Source organism: Pinus tabuliformis, chromosome 2_1 (genome assembly GCF_031772625.1).
Source record: "Pinus tabuliformis cultivar Carrire ecotype Pingquan chromosome 2_1, CPIR1, whole genome shotgun sequence".
NCBI classification, from domain to species: Eukaryota; Viridiplantae; Streptophyta; class Pinopsida; order Pinales; family Pinaceae; genus Pinus; species Pinus tabuliformis.
The window spans coordinates 974502223-974522321 of NC_142299.1; the positions used below are offsets into that span (position 1 = coordinate 974502223).

General features: G+C 38.9%; 1 pseudogene; it reads left to right on the forward strand.

Annotated features, from left to right (window-relative positions):
- Nucleotides 1-7362: 7362 nt before the first annotated feature.
- Nucleotides 7363-13508, forward strand: LOC149203882 (xylan glycosyltransferase MUCI21 pseudogene; annotated as a pseudogene).
- The last annotated feature ends 6591 nt before the right edge of the window (nucleotides 13509-20099 follow it).

A 20099-nucleotide genomic window follows, 5' to 3' on the forward strand; every position in this document is an offset into this window, starting at 1 on the left:
GAGGATCTGGAGGTGGCTTGAGAGATTCAAAGGGATTTTTGTCCTCCACGATGCTAATGGTTTCTCTGCTTCCAGTGTTTTGATTGCTTGCACTTTCTTGCCCTGCTTTATTCTCTGTCTCTTTAGCTTTATTTTTGTTGTTCTGCCTGTTACTTGTTGTTTTCTTTGCTTGTTTCCATTGTTCGCCCTTTTCTTTCTCTGATACCTCCTCATTTCTCTTTTTGCAGTATCTTGCGAAGTGCCCGTATTCGTGACAGTGTCGACACTTGAAGGGTAGCTGTTCATAGTCGAGCTCTTGGATGTGTGTCTAGTCCGCCACCGATAGTTTGATTGCTTCAGGTAGCCCGACTTCCAGATCGACCTCTACATAGATGCGAGCGCAAGAGTATTGATCCTTCCTCGGTGCCTGATCTATGTATCTTCCTAGGGCATTGTCGATGGATTGTAGCAAGTTCTGACTCCAACAATGAAGGGGAAGGTGCGGGAGACGCACCCAAACAGGTACAGCTGTGGGCACATCCTGTGCTGGGTCGAAGTCTGGAGACCATTTGTTCAAGTAGAGGCCTTGGGGACCCATGAAGTATGGCCCATTTTTAAAGATCAGGCTTCTGTCGTCTACATTATCAAACACGAAAACGAAGAACCCTTTGCCTACAAAATGACTTTTTATTCCTTCATTAACCAGTGGTATCCAGTTTCGTTTGACCCATTCTTCTACTGCTTTCGGGGATGGTCATAGCCCTGTAAACTGGCCAATGAGGCCTCTTTCTGCTAGGTTCAACGTTGTTCTGCAGGTTTCCTCCACAGGCAAGGTCACTGTGGGAATGCTATCCCGTTTTTTAACAAACTTTTGCTGAGAGCTAGAGGTCTGATGTTTCCCTGCAGCTACTAGTAGGGATCTGAAGGCTTCGAGCTCCGGAGGCGAGGGAGGAGGGGCCGCAGGGCCACCTTCGAGCTCCATAAAGGAGAAGATCGCGCGAAGGAGGGAGGGATCAGTCGGGCGTGGCTAGGGTTGCAGCAACACTGTTGTTCAAATATTAGTTTATTAATAAGTTTTTTTTAAGATACGAGAATATTTATAATTTTTTCAATATTTAATATGGAAGAGACATGTAACATTTAAAAAAAAATATTAATAACTAATATATATATATATATATATATATATATATATATATACACTAAATGATTTGATCTCTCTTGGTAGATCTAGAATATAGATCGAGTTGTTATACTAAATTAGAATTATTAAATACACTAAATTATTTTTCATATATTATTATCATCGGCATGGATCTGGATTAACATCTTTTTGAGTGCAAAACTTGGATGGAGTTGTTATACCAAATTAGAATTATTACACACTAAACAATCTTTCATATATTATTATCATTAGCATGGATCCATCTTAACATCTTTTTGAGTGCAAAACTTGAGGAAATGTATGCAATTCGATAAATTTGATTGCCTCTTAGTAGATCTGGAGTTAAGATAGATCTATGAAAAACTCTAATAAATATTTTAACCTAATACATTATTTTATTTTCACTAGTTTTATATATATATATATATATATATATATATATATATAGTTCACATTGAAATACTTTATCTAAAATGTTAATACATGCCCCTACATATACACACATTGAATTATTTTTGTTATTAATATTTTTTTTAAATATTACATAACTTCTTATCAAAAATATTGGAGGAACTACAAATCTTCCTCATACAAAACCTTGTATTTGAATGATTTAAACAATGAAAAATTATGCATGATCTCTATATATATAAAATATGAGTAGAAATTGATGAAATATCTTGATATGCAAAGATCTTTTAGAGTGAAAAACTTTACCCATTAAAAAACTTAATCTTTCTAGTAATTAATTTTTTTGAGGGTATACCATTTTTCAAATTTTTTACAAAAAAAAAAATTGCATATCAAAAAATTTGATCTTTTTATTCATCTTAGATTTAATCCATTTTATTAACAAAATTTTATGAATAAAATTTTCCTCACAAATACAAATACAAAATTTTGATTTTTAATATAATTATAATTAAATTTAAAACAAAAATTTTAGAAATTTTGAAACATTTTTAGGATTACAAATCTCATGTTAATGAAAATTAGAAATTTTATGATTAGATTCCTTTTAACTACTTTTTAATCAAAGTTTTAATCAATATTTTTAAAGTTATGTTTTTAATTATAATTTAAAATTGTTAAAATTTATACCATCTAAAAATTAATTAATCCCAAATTTACAAATAAAAATACAATTTAAAAACAAAACATTACAATCCCATGAAAATCTATTACCTAATTGAAAAGAAAATTTCCAAATAAGTAAAGCGTTAAACCCAGCCATAACCCAGCCCATTCCATTCTCTTAAGTTTCAAAAAAATCATTAACGCAATAAGCACTTCCCCCATCCCATCCTCTGATTCTTTCATCTTAAACATGACAATATCATCCAAAATGTATTACCCAATTTAAAATAAAATTTTCAAACAATTAAAGCTTTAAACCCATCCCATTTCATTCTCTTAAGTTCCAAAATAATCATTAATTCAATAATCACTTCGCCCAACCCATCTTTTTATTCTTTCAACATTAAGATGAGAATTAATCGTGAGAAACACTTCGCTCATCTCATTTTCTTATTCTTTCAACATTAATATAATTAGCAATTGCACTAGAGATTGCAAAGGAAACGTCGTAAGGCAATAGCATAGGAACCAATGTCATAGAAGAAAGAATATGTTACCAAAGTACTCTATAGGAAAATGGGAGATAGGGGCACTGCCTACCTAAATAAATGTCTAAACTAAATATGGTGTCATCATCTGCAATGGTGTCCGATTATGTGAGGCGGTGATTTTACAAAGAGGCACTAGCCTTTCACTGTGATATGCAAAGAAAAGGTACCAACCTAACCATTTTACATTCACTAGTGTTCTCTCAGCATGTGCTAATTTGATAGATCTGGAGAGTGACAAAGGAGTTCACCATGACATAATTGCCAGTGGACTGCAGTGTAAGGCATTGTGGGGAGTGCTCTTGTAAATATGTATGCTAAATGTGGTTGCATAAACAATGCACAACAAGTGTTTGACAGAATGCCTGAACGAAATGTACTATCTTGAAATGTTATGATATCAAAGCATGTAAAGGAGGAGAATGTAGTTGAGGCCATGAAATGTTTTCTTCAAATGCATGAATGGGACATGGTTTCATGGATTGCAATACTTGGTGGATATGCACGTAAAGGGTACCTTGATAAAGCTGTGGGGCTGTTTTTGCAGATGGTGATGCACATAAAATGTTCAATAAAATGTCTAAACAAGATGTTGTCTCTTGTACTTCTATTATTGTAGGATATGTTATTCATAGATTTGGCAAGGAAGCCCTTCAACTATTTGAACAAATGCAACACTCTTCCATAAAACCCAACCATGTCACCTTTGTTGGTGTCCAGTTTGCATGTGGCCATGCAGGTTTAGTAGACCATGGTTGGAAATACTTATATTCCATGAATCAAGATTACAATATTAGCCCTATGGAAATTCCATGAACTCTAAAAAATATTGTTTGTATGCGAGATCAATGAACACGTAGCTAATTGAATATATGAATCGAAAAGCATAAATGTATAACACTCAAAACTCCATATATTAACTCCAAACAAGAGCTTGCATTTTGTCTCTCTTACTAACACACTAAGATTTGTGTAGAGAGAAACCAAGGAAGCTTCTAGAAAACAGGGTCAAAGCAACAAATAAAACTAATAGTTCCACAGTTATTTTCAATGGAGCTTCCACCAATCTTGCACCCTTCCATTGATCAGAAAGATTGAATAAATAAACAGAGGAAAATATTTACACTCTTAAATGTTAAACATCATCAACAAGGACATGTAATATCAATGATTGTATCTTTAGAAAGTTTAAAGCTTGGAAGATGAGTCTAAGTGTGATAGTTGTAATTAGATACCTTGGAAATGGGGTCAAAATTTAACCCATACTGTGAATACCCAAAAACAAAACTAAAGTGCCACAAATATCATCAAATTTTGATTTCCACCTAATGGATAATTCATAAAAAGGAAAAAAGAGCATATAAAGTCCAAAAGTGAAATGCAACATAGACATGGTATATTTTACAGTTTCCCAAGGCAAGCTACAATATGTTTGGCATGCTTGAAATTTAAAATAAATCATTCAAAAATAAACATTCAAAATGTGAAATAATATAAGATTGAAACACAAAGTAAACAAAGGAAAAAATATGAAATATAAAATAGAATGGATATAGCTCCCTTGAAAGCTTGAACTTTGTAGCATAAAGTTTGGTTCTAGTGTTTGATGTAACCAATAGATAGGATAGGGCACTTGCATTCATGGAACAAACTACAAAGTAGTGTAGTAATATGCATCCATTTAGTTGCATTCCAAATTTAAATTGTTCTATGATCACCTCCCACAAGGATTCTCCAATTGTGAGAACACAACACTTGTGGTTGCATCTTCTAAATCATCAATGACGTCCACCAACACCTCTACCAATAAAGATAGTATCAAAAGTATCAGACTCTCGACAACACAAAGGAAAAAATGCATGTTCCCTCAATCTCTTCTATATATTTGTAGCTCTCTTACCTAACCAAAGCCACTAGTGTTGTGTGTTCACTTTGCCATGAATCCTGTGCAAACATCTTGAGGTAAGGAATTGTTGTGCCAAGGTATGGATCCACTATGTGTCATATCCGCTAAAGAAGAAAACTTTCCAAACGAGAGTTAAATTCTCACAATTATCCCTCTTTGGGATGTCGAGAACTCCAAAATTCCACACCCTCATAACAAAACCTATAAATTGAGAAATTTCGTACAAGACTTGAAGTCACACTAAACTTGGACCAAAAGGCTCAGGCTTCAGGTAGCGCAAAGGAACATCTACGAGATGATTTGTACCACTCTCATATGGATCATTTTGCATGGTTGCCTCCTGGAGTTGCAATGCATATTCCAAGTTCCATAAAAGATCTCCCATGGCAGGCCTGTCGATGGGCTACTCTTCCAAACACATTTCGGCAGTCTCCCAAAGATTTTTTAGAGAACCAGGGTTAATGGTCCTAACAAGGTGAGGGTCATAATTTTACATTTCAAAATATATTATTTGATGAAAAATACAATATTACTCAAAATTATTAATTATATTTCCTCAAATTCAAAAATCCAAATACTAAATGTAAAATTTAAATTATCATTGAGGTCATAAAACTTCTATAGCCCGGCCTAACCCAACTAATCCCCGTAGCTAATGAATATTCAATCCAGGGAAACATCTTGGGAATCCCACCAATACCAAGACCATGTGCTTAGGTTAGCTAACCCCTTCCCCTCAAAATGATAGTGTTAGTTTGGTTGAGGGTTGGTAGTGGTGTTGGACCATAAATATGTGGATTACTAACTCGTTGAAACTAATGGTGGTTACTAGATCTAGACTATATATATATATATATATATATATAATCAAGTGCAATATTTATATTAGTATGTGATAAATATAAATTATTGTTTGAATATTTAAAAATTATTTACAAAATAATAATTTGGAATGAGTTTAATATCTACCATGAAATGAAACAAAATGAATTTGCTCGTTCATTCAGTCCTTTATTACATAAAAGGGAACACATCTAGCTATGATATAAGTGGTGGGAACCAAATGAAATGAGACGAGAGCCTATAGATGTATAAAACCATAAGCTCCTCCATAAGGAAACCCACAATTTCATAGTGGTTGAAGTGACTCTCTTGTTTATTTAGTTACATAGATAGAGTATTGTAATATTCCTAGTTAGCTATGGCTAATTAGAATATTCGATTTTGCTCTATTTTGCCTATTATAGTTAATTTTAAATAAAAAGGTGAAGGGGGACATAACTCACCTTTAGAATAAAATCACTTCCTAGGTAGCACGATGTTGTGACTTAAGAGGAGCCAAGGGGGGGAAGGCCAAAGGACCATGCAGAGATGGGGGCCCACGCAGACACTTGGAACTGCACAGTTGGATAGGTGGCTTGGGCTTTAGGGTTTTGGAGAAGGGCCAATGCTATAAAGGAGAGAGGAGCTCCCTCATTTGGATCATTCTGGTTATGAGCATTTGTGATAGTCATTTCGACTTAGAGCACGCTGGCTGTTTAGCTAGTCTGCAACACTGTTTAGTGCATTGAGTGTCTCCGTTCGGAGATCTCACCCTTAGCCCCGGGGTACTTCGAGTGCCTGCTCGGGCAAGGTATTTCCATTGGCATTCCAGCAGTAGTTTCATCAGAATTTTAGCAGTACTTTCATCAACATTTCAGCAGTACTTTCATCAGCGTCTTTGAGGAATTGCGCAAAACCGCAAGGGGGTGATTGTCGGGGGTCAGCCATTTTAGAAAATCTTTCTGGGTTTTTCTGGGTCTTTTGAGTAGAGTCTGATTCCAGAGTTTCAACCTTTTCTGAGGAGGGGAGAAGCCCCAAATCCTCATTTGATTTCCAGTAGCAGCAATAGCACGACAGTTTTCTTGCAGCTGGGACGCAGATCAGTGTGAGTCCATTCCAGGAAAGCTTTCTAGATTTTTCTGGGTTTCTTAAGTAAGGCCTGAATCCAGAGTTTCAGCTTTTTCCGAGGAGGGGAGCAACCCCAAATCATCATTTGTTTTCTACCAGTAGCAGCAGCACAACAGCAGGATCCACGCAGAGAGGCCATTCTTGTAATTCTGAGAGTATTTCTTCACTTGCCTTATGCAAGTCGAGGTGCCATCTATCTAATCACCTCTTGTACTTATTTATTGCTCAGTATAATAAAATGGCTTAGCATTTCTCATTGCATTTCTTGTGTATCTGCTTATATTTCTGGTTTACGTTATTATATGTTGTTCTACTGTTATTTTATCATTTCTGGGTTATTATATCATTTGCACATATTTGGTTGGAGATTTTGCTGGGGTTTGAGGAATATTTCGGGTTAGGGATATTACAGTGGTATCAGAGCATAGATTTGGCTCAGCCTATGGAGCTAGCAATCTATGACACCGGGGGAAAAACTCTATATCTGTTACAGAGGTCAGAGATACAGAGACACTGGGCATAGGTTGGAGAATATCTACGGAGAGGGAGATTGTGTTCCTGTGGTAGATGTAGAACAATAGGAACCTATGGTAGACGCAGAACAACAGGAACCTATGGTAGATGCAAAACAGAGAGAGCCAATAGTGGACGCAGAGCAGATGGCAGACGAGGACGGGAAGAGATTTGCGGATATGCTCCTCAAATCAGTGCAGGATCTGTCGAAGCAGATTGAGGTGATGGGGCAGAGATTCACGACAGTAGAAGCCAGACAGCAGGAGAGCCCACAATTTTTTCATATTGGTGATGGATCAGGTGCATCCCATCACTTGCCAGAGCAGCGTGATACTGTGCAACAGGGGGCCTCACATGCCCCTACACGCTCTACCATACCCACCTTCTTAGTAGCAGACACGGGGGCCGCAACCCAGCAGGAGGCAGAGCCAGGGCATATGGGTGATTATTTTGCATAGTACCAGGCCTATGGGCACGAGTTCAAGGAAGCCCTCTCATTCAGAAATTTTGTTTAGCTCTAGCGGGATAGCAGACCCGGCGATCATCACAGAGGGTACCGGCATTACCATGATGGAGACACCCACCGTGCAGCGAGCGGATTCCACTTGCCTATGTTTGATGGCTCATCAAACATTTCGGCAAAGTCTTCGGTGGAGAAGCTAGACATTTATTTCTAGCTTAACCAAATGTCGGAGGCAGAGGCCATCAAGGTGGAAACATTGCATTTGGATGGCAAGGCCCAAGATTGGTGGTTTCATGGGATGGTTACATTGGGGCACTCCACAGTGACGCCATATGTCGAGTTTACCAAGAGACTGATGGATCTATTTGACCGGAGGGATCCAGAGCAACATTTCGTTGAGCTAATGAGGCTCAAACAGACAGGGAGCCCAGAGACCTACATTGCATATTTCTTGAGGGTCTCCATGATGGTGCCAGACCTCTCCACGGCACGAAGGGTCTATATGTATGTTGAGGGGTTAGCAGAGCCACTTCAGGGTCTAGTCCGATCCACTAGACCAGCTACGCTCCAGGACGCTATCAGCACGACCCGGGACTTACAGGATGTCTTACCCAAGACCCGGACACCTTACCCCCAAAGACAAACTTTTAAGTCTAAGGGGAAGGATGTGAGGATTCCACCTCCAAAGGGGAATCCAGGACGAGTATAGCTTGATGGTGATGCCAAGAGGGAGCTGAAGAAGAAGCGATTATGTTTCACTTGTCAGGAGCCATGGGCACCAGGACATAGATGTGCTGCTGGTAAAGCACATTTTATTGAGGTCTTCTCTGAGAGCAGTGGAGAGGAGGATGAAAAGGAAGACGTGGAGGCAGGAGATAGCCATGTCGTACAGGGTCCTTTGCCACCACCACCACCACCAGTAGGTGGTGCATATTTTTCACCCAGTGGAGGGGCCCTTGCAACATTGTGAGGAGTTCCCAAATATCTGACACTACGCGTATGAGGGACAGTACGTGGCCAGAGAGTATCAATTTTGGTTGACAGTGGGGCGACCCACAACTTCATCGATGCCCAGATGGTTGAGCAGAGAGGTATACAGACAGAGAGCTTCGATGGGTTTTTAGTATTGGTCCCAGGAGATCAGACCATGACGTGTGCGCGTTATGTTCCAGAGCTTTCAGTGACGATGGGCACCTACACATTGACTTACCACTTTTTCGTGGTCGATATTCCAAACACCAACATGATACTGGGTGCTCAGTGGCTTATTACTCTAGGGAAGGTCACGACGGATTAGAAGACCCTAGAGATGGAGTGGGATGATGAGAAGACAGGGAGGCATGAGAAGATACGGGGACAATACACATATCCACCTCAGACTATTTCGACTCATCGGATCGAGGCAGTCTTCCGAAAGGGAGACATAGAGTGGGTAGTAGAGCTGCGTGCATCATAGGTAGGAACTACAGGGCAGACGATACATCCAGAGATCCAGTCCATCCTTGATCGATATGCCATAGTGTTTGGAGAAATTCCACCAGGAAAGCCACCGGATCGGGGGTTTGAACACACTATTGAGCTTGAGCAGGGCATCCAGGCAGTGATCACCACCCCCTATAGGCACCCCAAGGCCTATCAAGATGAGATTGAGCGGGCTATCCAAGAGATGTTGGCCATCATGCATGCATTGGCTAAGTACCAGCAGTATCTGGTGGGTAACAGGTTCGGGGTGAGGACTGATCACAACAGCCTCAGGTTCTTTTTGGAGCAGAAGAAATTACAGGAGAGGCAACAGAAGTGGATCAGCAAGATCCAAGCATATGACTTTGACATTGAGTATGTCAAGGGCAAGAACAACGTGGTTGCAAATGCCCTTTCATGTAGACCAGCCACATTGTCTCTTATGAGCTTGGACATAGACTGGAGGGCTCGACTTTTAGTAGAGTACTCTAAGGACAGGTTTGCATGTCAGATTTTGGACGGGCAGGTGGCGGATGACAGGTGCAGGGTGATTAATGAGATCATCTACTACAGGGACCAGATCTTCTTGACTGAGCTCAAGAAGAAGATACTTCAAGCGTCACATGACTCACCATTGGCAGGACATCAGGGGTTTACCAAAACTTACAGGGTCATCAGGGAGAGGTTCTCGTGGAAGGGCCTTAAGGAGGACATACTCCAACATATCCGGGAGTGCGACATTTGTGAGAGGAACAAGGGGGAGATGACCCATCCCACTGGTTTATTGCAGCCTCTTCCCATTCCGAAGGGGAAATGGGAGAGCATTCCGATGGACTTCATCACAGGGTTACCCATGGTACAGGGCAAGGATTGTATCTTTGTCATCGTTGACCGACTGACGAAGTATGCCCATTTCTTTGCCATATCTGCACACTACACAGCAGCATAGGTGGCCGAGCTGTTCTTTAGAGAGGTTTTCAGGCTACATGGTCTTCCTAAGACCATCATCAGTGACAGGGACAGCTGTTTCTTGGGCGGGTTTTGGCAGGAGCTTTTTCGGCTAGTGGGGACAGAGTTGACACCGAGTAACAGTTACCACCCACAGACAGACGGACAGACAGAGATAGTTAACAAGTGGCTGGAGGGCTACTTGCATACCTATGTTAATGGGCAGCAAAGGGAATGGCTGAAGTGGCTGCATCTGGGGGAGTACTGCTACAACACTACACATCACATGTCCATCGGCATGTCATCATTCTATGCTTTGTATGGATATCATATTTTATCTTTTGCTGACGTGATGTTTGGTGCTAGCAAGGCTTCGAGAGCCAAGATTTGGATCCAAGAGAGTCAGGATATTCTCCGAGCTCTCAAGGATAACATGGCTACAGCATAGAACCAGCAAAAGCTGTATGCTGACAGGGGTCGGGTGGATAGACAGTTTGAGGTAGGAGACTTGGTCTATCTACGATTACATCCATACCGGCAGTCGTCACTGAAGAAGAAGGGGGCTAGAAAGCTCAAGCCCCGCTTTTACGGGCCATACAGGGTGATATGCAAGATTGGACAGATAGCATATGAGTTGGAGCTACCCCAAGGCAGCAAGATTCATAACATTTTCCATGTATCATGCCTGAAGAAGGCATTGGGGCAACATGTGACAGTGACAAATGAGCTACCGCCCACGGATGATGAGGGGCATTTGGTGTTACAGCCAGAGGCTATTATTGATACCAGGGAGAGGCAGCTGTGGAGCCAAACAAGCGGAGAATTCTTGGTGAGGTGGAAGAATTTACCGGATGAGGATGCCACTTGGGAGAGTGGGAACATGTTACAGCATCCATCACTTCAGTTGCTTGAGGACAAGCAAAATTTTTCTGGGGGAGACTGTAATATTCCTAATTAGCTATGGCTAATTGGAATATTCGATTTTGCTCTATTTTGCCTATTATAGTTAATTTTAAATAAAAAGGTGAAGGGGGACATAACTCACCTTTAAATTAAAGTCACTTCCTAGGTAGCACAATGTTGTGACTTAAGAGGAGTCAAGGGGGGGAAGGCCAAAGGACCACGCGGAGATGGGGGCCCACGCAGACACTTGGAACTGTCCAGTTGGATAGGTGGCTTGGGCTTTAGGGTTTTGGAGAAGGGCCAATACTATAAAGGAGAGAGGAGCTCCCTCATTTTGACTTAGAGCACGCTGGTTGTTTAGCTAGTCTACAACACTATTTAGTGCATTGAGTGTCTCCATTCGGAGATCTCACCCTTAGCACCGGGCGACTTCGAGTGCCTGCTCGGGTAAGGTATTTCCATTGGCATTCCAGTAGTAGTTTCATCAACATTTCAGCAACAGTTTCATCAGCATTTCAACAGCAGCTTCATCAGCATTTCAGCAGCAGTTTCATGAGCGTCTTTGAGGAACTGCATAGAACCCCAAGGGGGTGATTTTCGGGCGTCAGCCATTTCAGAAAAGCTTTCTGGCTTTTTCTGGGTCTTTTGAGTAGAGTCTGATTCCAGAGTTTCAGCCTTTTCTGAGTTGGGGAGCAGCCCCAAATCCTCATTCAATTTCCAGTAGCAGCAATAGCACGACAATTTTCCAGCAGCTGGGACGCAGATCAGTGTGAGGCCATTCCAGGAAAGCTTTTTGGGTTTTTCTGGGTTTCTTGAGTAGGGCCCGAATCCAGAGTTTCAACTTTTTCTGAGGAGGGGAGCAACCCCAAATCATCATTTTTTTTTCTAGCAGCATCCATGCAGAGAGGCCATTCTTGTCATTCTAAGAGTATTTCTTCACTTTCCTTGTGCAAGTTCAGGTGCCATCTGTCTAATCACCTCTTGTACTCATTTATTGCTCAATATAATAAAATGGCTTAGCATTTCTCGCTGCATTTCTTGTGTATCTGCTTATATTTCCGGTTTACATTATTATATGTTGTTCCACTGTTATTTTATCACTTTTGGGTTATTATATCATTTGCACATATTTGGTTGGAGGTTTTTCTGGGGTTTGAGGAATATTCTGGGTTAGGGATATTACAAGTATCTATATTTTCTAGTCGTCGCGCACTTAAAAAGAGTCTTCATGCAAAAATTGAAAACACAACCCAACAGTGTGGGATGATCTGCACTTGTCGACGTAAAACTAACTGACTACCCATTTACTACCTGAGATGACTGCAGAGGAAAGTTAAATATGATGATGAACTGATTTGGGCATATTGATTGCACTTTGATTTTGTGAGTTGTAGGAGAAGGAAATAAAACTTTGGGAAATACGAGATAGATTTTGTGCTACGATCATTCACACGTTCGCACATACATATGTTATCTGAGAGGGGATGTGCGTACCCACTCTCAATATTCCTCTGTTATCCTTTACTCTTATAATAATCAAATTACTAGAGAGGAGAAAATCAGGCCATATACATGCAAATGGGTGAGAAGTATCATGAGCACAATTAACGATGTCCCTCTTAAAATAGTGAGTTCGACCGATGAGAATGGGCACGAACAACTATGAAATTCCTGCCAAGCACAGCACTCGATGCCTGCACTGGTTTTTCTCCACTAGAGGATACATAGGAAATGTTTACCATGAGTTCAACGATGGTTTATTGCCTCTCTATTTAACTTCACAACATTTGCAAGGGGAATTTGTTTTCATCATTCTCGAATACCATGAGTGGTGGATGATGAAATACCAAGATTGTGTGAAGCAGCTGAGAAAGTACCATGTTTTTTATTTCAGGAAGGATAAGAGAGCCCATGGTGAGTTGAGTGTGGATCCATCGCTCATGAAGGAAGGTAAGACAATTAGAGGCATTCAGTCACTTCTCATCAAGACGTATGCTCCCAATAGATTGCCAAATTTGATTAATGAAACCTCTAATGTTCCTCTTCATGGATTAAAGCCCAAATTGGTAATAATATCTAGGAAGAAATCAAGAGTGATGCTGAACTAGAAAGAAATAATGAGATTAGCTCAGAAAATAGGTTTCCAAGTGGAAGTGTTAAATCCCAAATGAGCTATAACGATGGCAAAGTTGTTCTGAGCTTTTAATTCATGCAATGTTATGCTAGGTGTCAACAACGCTGCCATGACACACTTTTTGTAGATGAAGCCTGATTCTGTGTTTATACAAATAGTGCCTTTGGGTACAGACTAGGTTGCTACTACTTATTTAGCCAGCGATGAAATTGGAACTGGAATATATATAGTACAAAATTGTTCCAGAGGAAAGCTCTCTGTATAGTAGATATGAGAGGAATGATCCTGTTTTTAGAGACCCAGACTCCATAAACAGAAAGGGATGGTGGGAGATGAAAAATGTGTATCTGGATGGGCAAAACGTAAGGGTTTCATTTAAACATTTTAAATGGTACCTTGTTAGTGCGTATGCCTATTCTCTTTTGCTCACACAATGGAGAAAACACGGGAAATTTGCATAAAAATTGAAGATATTTTACATAGTCGAACATGTTTATTGTGTAATCTAATTTATGTGTGCTAACAACTTGTACTTCACACACACTATTAACGCATGAATTAGATTCATTAGTTGCTATGGTGAGGACGAGAATTGTTTCAATAAGAAATAAATATACATTACAGAGTATACTGACATCAACTTCCTACACGTAGAGTTACAAATATTAATTACTATTTGTGTTAATAATCAGTAGCCTTGGAAATTGATCAATGGAAAGCATTATGAGAAAGACGTTGAACATCCCAGTGGTCGGGAGGCTGGAAAATGTTGCAGGTTTCTGGAAGGTATGCAAATCCCTCCTCCACCTCCTCCTCCTTTTCTCTTCGATGGCTGCTCTAACCCTGTATGTCATAGGAAACTCTGTTGTAGAGAGTTTATTGGGCAAGTTTGAATGACTTCTCTGACCATGTATATCATAGGGGAGTTTGTTGCACAATGGTTCTTGGGCAAGTTCGAATGAGGTGAGATGGAGTGTGCTACTAATAATGGACTGAATGATGTAGACAAAATTTCACCATCCTATAGGAGGCTTATCGTGCACTTAGAATCAGGCATTAATGGCTTAACCGTCTAGAATTAGGCATTAATATCTTAACCATTTCAAATTCATGGAAGTACAACTATATTAAGGCCTGAAAAAATCTTAAAGGCACTGGCAGGAGGATCCTTCCAAGCTTAATATTCTCAACTGCCTAAAACATTCTTCACTAGTGATCCAATCACTGAATATTTTTTCATCGTTTAACAATCGATCTAATGGCCCACGATGAGACAATGTGACATGGATGGGAGTTCATTTCACATGGAAATTCCTTACGGCGTAAAAATAGGGGAGAGATGTCTAATGTTGTGTACGGACCAGTAAGTGATATAGTACTGGTCCCACCAAACCACCAGAAATTGAGAAATGTGCAACCAGTATTTAAACAAAAATAAATAACATTAAGTGCAAATATGTTTTAATTTATGTCCAAAATTTCTCAAAACATTGAGTGGATCCACATTTGTCCATAAATAGTATCTTAATACTTAAGAGTACAAATCATATTGACCCAACTAGAAAACAGATAAAACCATAAATCCTTCCAAAATGGTCTATTCCAGAAGTACAAAGTAGCAGTCACTTCAACCCCCACTCATCAGAACTGAAGCTATGTATCCCAAATTAATATCCATACCTGAACATAATAAAAGTGAATGTATGTTAGCGATAATTGTTGTGTTGCTCAGCATTTAAACCCATTGTTTTCAATAAATGACACCCAACCTAATAACATCAATAAATGACACCCAGCCCATTCTATTTCCCATTAAAATAGATCAAATCACATGGATCAACAAAAAAAAAATTCCCAGCCATTGGATCACATCCAAATCAATCCAGATCACACATTCAAAATGAAGCCATTGCAATCCAAGTCTATTCTTTCCACCAATTAAATTCAAGTGCAAAAAACTATAATAGAAGTTCAACCACTACTTAAGTTGCATGTTTAACATTCAAACTACTCACCAGCCATGGAGACAAACCATTACAGAACATTTGATAGTATATTCAGGTTAGTTATTTCAATTACAACATATTCTTCTTATAGTTTTATTTTCATTTCTCTCATTTTTTATTTCAGTTTTCTTACAGTTTTATTTTCTTGATATATATATATATATATATATATATATATATATATATATATATATATATATATGACACAACCATAATGAAGAGTATTGGCTAGTATGGATAGTTACAGATGAAAAAGAACAGAACTCGTGGAGATAAACTTTAAATTGAACTGACAACTACATATTCTAATTCTCAAACGAGAGGCATTCATTTCTTCTATGATTGAAAATAAACATTTCATTAAAAAATTTCTTGAACAAAAATAAGTCCAAAAATCAACGTGTGATAGACAAACCAGATCAACATCTTAGTCAAACAAGGAACCATGTGACACTTTTTATAGTTGAAATTACTTCTAGAGCTTCCTTCATGTCTGAAGAGTGTTAGTTATAGGAATAACAATGGTATTGACATTAGGTCTCTAAGTTGCCAAAGAACCCAAATGAGAATTCAAGGATAGCCCCAAATAAAATAAGCAATGTAGAAGTTTATAAAGCATTACATTGAACAATAAATAGATGGGTCTTCTTAGATGACAAGAATATAGAAACCCAAACAATCTTTTGGGAAAATTCAATACTAAAAGCATGAAAATATGTGAGCAGAGGCAGACATGATAACGATATCAAAAGGGATGAAACGGCTCAAATGACAAGAATGTAGAAAACCAAACGATCTTTTAGTAAAATTCAATACTAAAAGCATGCAAATATTTGAGTAGAGACAAGCATGATAATGATAAGAAAAGGAATGAAAATGGTGCAACATTGAATCATTTGTCATGCAACCTAAAAAAACTAACTCTAAGAAGAAGGTAATGGAGGAGAAAAATAAGTTATGAACAGGATCCCATTTGAATCAAAGTGTCAAAAAGGATATATATATATATATATATATATATATATATATATATATATATATATATATCTTATCATGTAATTCATATATCTATGTAAGTTGGCATTCTTGTGGATGCTCTTGCATTGTTAGATCTGGAGTTCTTCTCTCGAAGAAAAAATATAAATATTGTTCAAATATTGGTACTTACAGACCTAATGAAACTAAACAATATTTTTTTTTTTGACAAGTTCAGATAGTGGTTATATTACCAAAAAAGATAAGATGGAGCATGCTCCTATTACATTCGGTGATAATAATATTCAAGCAGTAAGAGTGTATTGGGAACGCAATCCCTACTCCTATGCTTAAAATCCAAAATTCTATAAATTCCTATATCTATCCTGGTGTACTGCCTTACATACTGGTCTGCAAGTAATATAAATTTACATAAAATTTTGTTGCTTGTTGTTTTTCATGGTTTATGCACTCACTGTTCCTGGGAGGACTATTGCTTCTTGCCTTGATGGACAAAGTTTTCTCCTTCTTGGCTCATGGTGGTGGATTTGATATATGCCACTGCTTCCTCTAAGTGCATGCATTTGTTCTTGAGTGCCAATATCTCCACTTTCTGGCTTTCCATGCTTCTCTTTTGATAACTAAACTCCATTTTCATTTCCAACTTAATGTCTTGCAGAGCATCTTGGAATCTGCTGATCATAAATTTATTTGCCTTACATGTTGCACATCCGTCATTCCTTGCAGCTTTTTCTATTGGATTGAATTCCATCTTATTCACTTCCTTCTCTGAATTTTTGAAATGTTTGTTGTTCCTTTTGCTGTTGATATTCCTGTGACTTCTGTTACCTGGAGTGTTCCTTTTGCTGCCTTTGCTGTGTGTTGTTCTGTTGAAGTCCGAGATTATAGTGACTGTTGTAGTTGATGTATACTGTTCTTCCTGTGGCGAGTAGTAGGAAACAGAGTGGAGGATAACTAAAAGAGAATTAAAGGGAAGGGAGCTTAGGTATGCTTGGAGGGAGGAGCGAGAGGGATTATGAAACCTATGGATTGGCAAGCCTATGACAAGCCTGCTGCTAACTGTGATTAAAGGATTGAAGGGAGCGTAACGGTGAGAGAGTGAGCGAAGGAGGTGTTGATATGATAAACTTTCCGTGTGCCTCCTTGTTTGAGAACTGATGTTAGCCTCCTGATGTGGATTAGTCTGATGAAGGATGCAAAGGGAAGAGATCAGATGGAGGCTTAGAGGGGGCGATTTTGCAGGAGGGATTTCAAAAGCACTGTGTAATGACTGGGGAAGAGTTAAATGGATTTGGTTAATATTAACACATCAAAGTATAGAGCAAGGCGACTTAGACTTTAAGGGAGACGGGATGCTACGGTACCTGTCCAAGATGAGACATTTAGTTGCGCACTTCATGGGAGTAGGATCACAATCGTCCTTGATCTTCAGACTGGATAATGATTCTGATTTCCCCCAGATTTTTTGCTTGATATCCCATGAATTCCGTCTGATATCTCCTACAGGGATATCTTCTTGTTGATTTCCTGTTGTCCTTTTGAAAGTGTTTTGGGAGTTTTCACTCTTCTTTTTTTTAAAGAGAAATTCTTGCTTCATGACATACGGTTTGGTCTATGGAACTGAGGTGTGGTATATCTCTTCGTTCTCCCGTGTGGTTCCTTCTGTTCTTTGGACTGCTTGGTTTGCAAATTCATCAGCCAGTTGATTGTGTGTTCTCAGAACATGTTTGAATGTCACCACTCCTGAGCCTTCCAGATTAGTTCTTATCCTCTTATATATTCTGTTTATGGCTACATTGTTGGGGCTTTTATTTCTAGCCATTGCCTCTATAATAATAGTTGAATCTCCTATTATGATTGGGTCTTGAATAAATCTCTTTTTAATTATTCTTGACCCCATTAGCAAACTGTACGCTTCTGCTTTGTTGTTTGATGTTTCTCCAAGACCCCATTCATATGAGACTATCTCTTTCCCATCAGGATCGATTATGATTCCTCCTGTCCCTTCTTTCCCAGGACTGTTTTTTGATGCCCCATCAAAGAAGAGACAATATATTTTTTGTTTTTTTTCCAGTTTTCTTCTTTCCTTAGCTTAATTTTCCAACTCTGAGCTGAAGGTGTTTTTATATCCTTTTTGCCCATTGTTTTTTGTTATGGCTTTTCTGATCTAGTCTTTCTCTTCTTGTTGTAGGATGTTATAGTCCATTGCTGTAGTCCCTTTTGCATTTAAGATTTCAGATGTTAAGCCCCAAGTTTTGGATAAAATTTTCCCTATTCTTGGGGTCTGGTTTTTGAAAATACTTTTGTTTCTTGTCAACCATATTTGCCAACACAGGACTGCTGAGATGCATTTCCAAAACCTCTAAATTGTCACCTTGTTCTTTGTTGAGTAAGGGTATGCCTTCTCCCAAGCTTGATAAAATTCTGAAAATGGTTTTGCAAAGTTTAATTTGATTTCAAGGGGACTTGATAGTTGATTTCAGCACTCTTTAGCTATCTTGCAATCCTAGAATAAGTGTTGGATGGTCTCTTCTTCCTTCAAGCACATAGAACACTTGGAGGGACCATGAAAGCCTTTTTTTTTGGAGATTTTCACTGGTTAGGATTTTGCCTTTTAGGAGGGTCCAAATGAATATTTTGATTTTAGGTAAACTTTCAGTTTTCCATACTATTTTCCAAAGGCCCCAATCATGTTGATTTGGATGATCTTGTAGGGATTTATAACCAGTTTTGACTGTGTATCCTCCTCCACTTGGATCCCAAGCAAATTCATCTTCTTCCTCAGTGCTTGAGGGTGATGCTCCTTTGAGGTGCTGCCTTAATCTATCCCATTTCCCTTTTAGATTTGGAGGGGTTATTATATTTTTCCATTCTTGCCATTCTCGTTGATCCCAAATAGAGATTGAGTGAAGAGTGTTGAGGCCTCTTTCTGTCATCCAATTTTGAATGCCTTCAAGTTCCAAATGAAACTTTAAAGGCTCTTTTCCCATAATTCTGTCCTCCCAGATCGAGACCGTTTTCCCATTGCCTGGGATTTTATAGATATGCTTTCTGAATAGTGGGATTGTCTTTTTCACAAGCTTCCATACTTTTGTGCATGGCCTTATGGGGACATTTTCGTTCAATAGCTTTATTCTAGATTTGTCCATGTATTTTGTGACGAGTGTTTTTTTCCACCAGCTCTCCTTTCCTGTTATCATTCTCCATATTATTTTCATTCCCAAAGCAACATTCATTAAGCCAGGTAGTCTTATTGATAAGCCTCCTTGTTCATATGGTAATGTTACTTCCTCCCACTTGACCAAATTGAATTTTTTGTTCTCTTGTTTCCCTCCTTGACATAAAAAAATACTTATTATTAGCTCCATTTGTTTGTGTGCATTTACAGGTGCCAAAATTATTACATACTGATAGATTGGAAGTTTCGAGAGTAATGCCTTTATCAACATCACCCTGCCTGCCATATTTAGCCACATCATACCCTAGTTTTGAATTTTATTTTTCATTTTTTCAATCTGTTTGCTCCATAATTCTGCCTTCATATTTTCTTTAGAGATAGGGAGCCCCAAATAGAAGAAATGGGTCCATTTTTCCTGAGTGGGGATTTCTAGAATTTGTGAGATCCTTTGCATGGTTCTGGAAGGAGTGTTCCAACCATATATTCTGCACTTTGAGTTGTTTAAGAGCCCCCCTGAGACCTAAAGAAAGTCTTCCAGAACTTTTTTGAATCTTCTTGCAATTATTGTTGAAGCCCCTCCCAGTAAGAGGGTGTCATCCACAAAAAGGGAGTGGTTTATGCTCTTTACTCCTCTTGCTATATGGAGACCTGTAATATTCTTTCTCTCCTTTGTTTTTCTAAGGCTCTGCTTAAAGTTTCAGCCATTATAATATAGAGAAAAGGGGAAAGCGGGCACCCTTGTCTGAGACCTCTAAAGCTCTGGAAGAATTCACTTGGTCTTCCATTTATAAGAGGTGCAATCCATGGGGCCGAGATGCAGGCCTGGATGACCTCTATTATGTCTTGAGAGAATCCGAATTTTTTGAGTGCTG